Below are 4,915 nucleotides of genomic sequence, written 5' to 3'. Positions count from 1 at the left end.
GCGGGGGGGCCAGATACCCGCCCCATCCTGTTTATATTAACATTCTAAAAGGGGAAACAAAGAAGAAATCACGCGGGAGTGCACATCCTCCGCGAATGCCAGATGTGGGGGTCTAAAGTGTGGGATGTAATCCAAGAATAAGAAAAAAGGAGGAGATAAGGTAGTATGTTTTGAAGGAAAGGAACCTGGATGTTTGGGCTCTGAGTGAAACGAAGTCAAGGGTAAAAGGGGAAGAGTGGTTTTGGGAATGTCTGGGAGTAAAGTCAGGGGTTAGTGAGAGGACAAGAGCAAAAGAAGGAGTAGCACTACTTCAGAAGCCAGGAGTGGTGGGAGAATGTTATAGAGTGTAAAGAAAGTAAACTCTAGATTGATATAGGGGAAACTGAAAGTGGATGGAGAAGGGTGATTATTGGTGCATATGCCACCTGGGCATGAGAAAGATCATGAGAGGCAAGTGTTTTGGGAGCAGCTGAATGAATGTGTTTTAGTAGTTTTTGATGCAACGAGACCGGGTTATTAGTGATGGATGAGTTCAATGCAAAGTGAGTTATGTGGCAGTTTGAGGAATAATTGGTGTGCATGGGTAGTTCAGTGTTGAAATTGAAATGGTGAAGAGTTGAAAGATTATGTGCTGAAAAAGGAAGGGTATGGGGAATACCTGTTTAAAAAAGAGATATGCATAATGATATCGTATGGTAAAGTAGGAGAGGATGCATAAGAGCGGTTATTAGATTACGCGTTAATTGACAGCGCGCGAAAGAGAGACTTTTGACTTAATGTGCTAAAGGTGCAACTGAAGGGGTCCTATCATTATCTGAGGAGGCGAAGGTGAAAATTTTGTAAGGTTTTCTCAGAAAAGAGGAGAGTGTGAGAGTAAGTGAGCTTGTGAAGGAGACTGTGTGAGGAAGTACCAGGAGAGACTGAGTACATAAAAGGAAAAAGTGAGACAAAGGAGGTAAGAGGGAAGTGGGGGAGAATGGGAAGTATTTAGGGAAGCAGTGATGGCTTGCGCAAAAGATGCTTGTAGCATGAGAAAGCGTGAGGTTGGTGGGGCATATTTATAAAGTGAAAGTGAGTGGTGGAGATGAGAGAAGTAAGACCATTTAATGAGAGAAGAGAGAAGGATTTCGACGATTTTTGCAGGAAATAATGCAAATGAAATGGGAGATGGAAAAAAAAAAAAAAAACAGGACCTTCAGTGAAGGGGGTAATGGGGGGTGTAACAATAGGGGGGGTGAAAAGGGGGGGGGGGGATGGGGGGGGGAAAAAATATTTTTTGAATTTTTGTTATTTTATGATAAATAGAGTGGCAGAATAAGGTGTTTTGGTCGGGGTGGGTGAAAAGGGAAAGGATTATGGAAATGATTTGGTAAACAGAGAAGAGTAGAAAAAGCTTTGCGGAAGATAAAGCCGGCAAGGACCGGTTGGAGGGATGCAGGGGAAATTTTATAAAAAAGGGTGCTGTAATTTGACTGGTTGGTAAGGTTATTTAATGAATTATACTCATGTGAGGTCCTGGGGTTTTGGCGGAATGAAATGCATAGCCATTTAAAAAGGGCAAAGGGGAAAATGGGGTGTTTAAAATTCCCGATTATTCCGGGAAATTATAGGGGGAAGGTTTATTGAAGTGAAGCATGTACAGAGCATCAGACTGGGAAGAGAAAGGTGGTTTTCAGAAGTGGTAGAGAAGTGGGTCAGGTGTTTGTTTTGGGAAAAATTTAAATTGAGAATACTTAGAAAAGCAAATGGATTTGAATTAGAAAACATGGATTGGAAAGGGGCATATGATAGAGTTGAAAGAGATGCTCGGGGAAAAAAGGCTTTTAAGAAAATATGGGTGGAGGCAAGTGTTAGAAGGGGTGAAAAGTTTTTACCCGAGATGTAATGCATGTACGTGTAGGAAGAGAGGAAAGTGATTGGTTCTCCCGTGAATGTGGGTTTGGCAGGGGGGTGGAGTCCCCCATTGTTGGGTTAAAAATTTTTTTATGGTTGGGGGTTTTTAGGGAGGGGAATGCATGATTTGGAAAAAGGGGGAAGTATGAGTCTTGTGGGAAGAACTTGGGAAGTGGTCAGTTGTTGTTCGCTGATGAAACAGCGCTGGTGGCTATTCAGGGAAAACTGCAAAAAGCTGGTGACTTTTAGTTTTGGGAAAGTGTTTTGAAAGAAGAAAGCTGAAATAAATGTGAAAGGTTATTAGGGACAATCAAAAGGGGGGGTAAAATTTTTAATGAGGAAAACTGGAGGAAGTGAAATGTTTTAGATATCTGGGAGTGGATTTGGGACGGATGGAACCATGGAGCGAAGTGAAAACAAAAGGTAGGGAGGAGGAGGAAATCTGGACCTGAAGAATGTTGGGGAATCGAAAACAGTCTTTGGGAAAACAAAAATGGGTATTTTTTAAGGATGTGGTTCCAACAATGTTGCAAAGGTTTGGGGAGGCGTGGGGTATAGATTTAAATGTGCGGAGAAGGGGGATGTGCGGAATGAATGTTTTTAGGACATCATTATCGTCATCAACATTTTTAAAAACTATTAATATTTTCATTATCAAATTTCTATCATCATCATATATTACATTGGGTTTTATATCATTATTATCATTTTCATTATATTATTACTATTAGGATTATTGTTATCATTATATTATATCATCATTATTTTTTGATTATTTCATTATCATTATTATTATTATTATCATTTTATTAATATTATTATTAAATTTTTATTATTATAATTATTATAAATTTTTATTATTATTTTTTATTATCATTATTATTATTATCATCAATCATTATCATTAATATTATAATTATTATTATTATTATTATTATATTATTAATTTTTTTTTATTATTATTATTATTAAATTTTAAAATATAATTATCATTATGGGTACATTATTATTATCATTTTTATTATTAGCATTATTATTAACATTGTTATTATCATTATTTTATTATTATTATTATTATATTTTTATTATTATATTTTTTATTATTATTATTATCATTATTATCAAAATATCATTACAATACTAAATTTTTGTCATTATCATTAACATTATTATTATTATTATTATTATTATTATTATTATTATTATTACCCTTATTATTATTTTTATTATAGTATTATCATTATTAAATTTTTATTTTTTTTATACTTTGTCGCTGTCTCCGCGTTTTTCGATAGCGCAAGGGAAAAAGACGAAGAAATGGGCCCCAAAAACCCCCCCCCCCCCCCCCCTACACATGTAAGTACACACGTCCACACAAAGCAAAACAACCAACACAGCTTTCCATGGTTACCCCCCGACGCTCACATGCCTAGATTCAATTTCCCCTGCAGCACGTCAACCCCGGTATAAACCAAAATCGCTCCAAACACTCTATTCCTTGCTCTCCTGTCCCCCCTTTAAATGCATTCAGGCCCCATCAAAAAAATCTTTTCACTCATCGTTCCACCTCCAATTTGGTCCCCTCTTCTCCTCGTTCCCTCCACCTCCGACACCCTAATATCCTTTTTGTCAAACTTTCCTCACTCATTCTCTCATGTGCCCAAACCATTCAAAAACCCTCTCTGTCTCTCAACCACGCTCTTTTTATTTCCACACATCTCTCTTACCCTTACGTTTCTTACTCGATCAAACCACCTGACACCACACATTTTCCTCAAACATCTCATTTCCAGCACATCCATCCTCCTGCGCACATCTCTATCCATAGCCCACGCCTCGCAACCATACAACATTGTTGGAACCACTATTCCTTCAAACATACCCATTTTTGCTTTCCGAGATAATGTTCTCGACTTCCACACATTTTTCAAGGCTCCCAAAATTTTCGCCCCCTCCCCCACCCTATGATCCACTTCCGCTTCCATGGTTCCATCCGCTGACAGATCCACTCCCAGATATCTAAAACACTTCACTTCCTCCAGTTTTTCTCCATTCAAACTCACCTCCCAATTGACTTGACCCTCACCCCTACTGTACCTAATAACCTTGCTCTTATTCACATTTACTCTTAACTTTCTTCTTCCACACACTTTACCAAACTCAGTCACCAGCTTCTGCAGTTTCTCACATGAATCAGCCACCAGCGCTGTATCATCAGCGAACAACAACTGACTCACTTCCCAAGCTCTCTCATCCCCAACAGACTTCATACTTGCCCCTCTTTCCAGGACTCTTGCATTTACCTCCCTAACAACCCCATCCATAAACAAATTAAACAACCATGGAGACATCACACACCCCTGCCGCAAACCTACATTCACTGAGAACCAATCACTTTCCTCTCTTCCTACACGTACACATGCCTTACATCCTCGATAAAAACTTTTCACTGCTTCTAACAACTTGCCTCCCACACCATATATTCTTAATACCTTCCACAGAGCATCTCTATCAACTCTATCATATGCCTTCTCCAGATCCATAAATGCTACATACAAATCCATTTGCTTTTCTAAGTATTTCTCACATACATTCTTCAAAGCAAACACCTGATCCACACATCCTCTACCACTTCTGAAACCGCACTGCTCTTCCCCAATCTGATGCTCTGTACATGCCTTCACCCTCTCAATCAATACCCTCCCATACAATTTACCAGGAATACTCAACAAACTTATACCTCTGTAATTTGAGCACTCACTCTTATCCCCTTTGCCTTTGTACAATGGCACTATGCACGCATTCCGCCAATCCTCAGGCACCTCACCATGAGTCATACATACATTAAATAACCTTACCAACCAGTCAACAATACAGTCACCCCCTTTTTTAATAAATTCCACTGCAATACCATCCAAACCTGCTGCCTTGCCGGCTTTCATCTTCCGCAAAGCTTTTACTACCTCTTCTCTGTTTACCAAATCATTTTCCCTAACCCCCTCACTTTGCACACCACCTCGAC

This window comes from Panulirus ornatus, chromosome 29 (assembly GCF_036320965.1).
Source record: "Panulirus ornatus isolate Po-2019 chromosome 29, ASM3632096v1, whole genome shotgun sequence".
Classification (NCBI taxonomy): domain Eukaryota; kingdom Metazoa; phylum Arthropoda; class Malacostraca; order Decapoda; family Palinuridae; genus Panulirus; species Panulirus ornatus.
The sequence above is the reverse complement of the archived record's forward strand: the minus strand, read 5'-3'. Positions refer to the sequence as shown.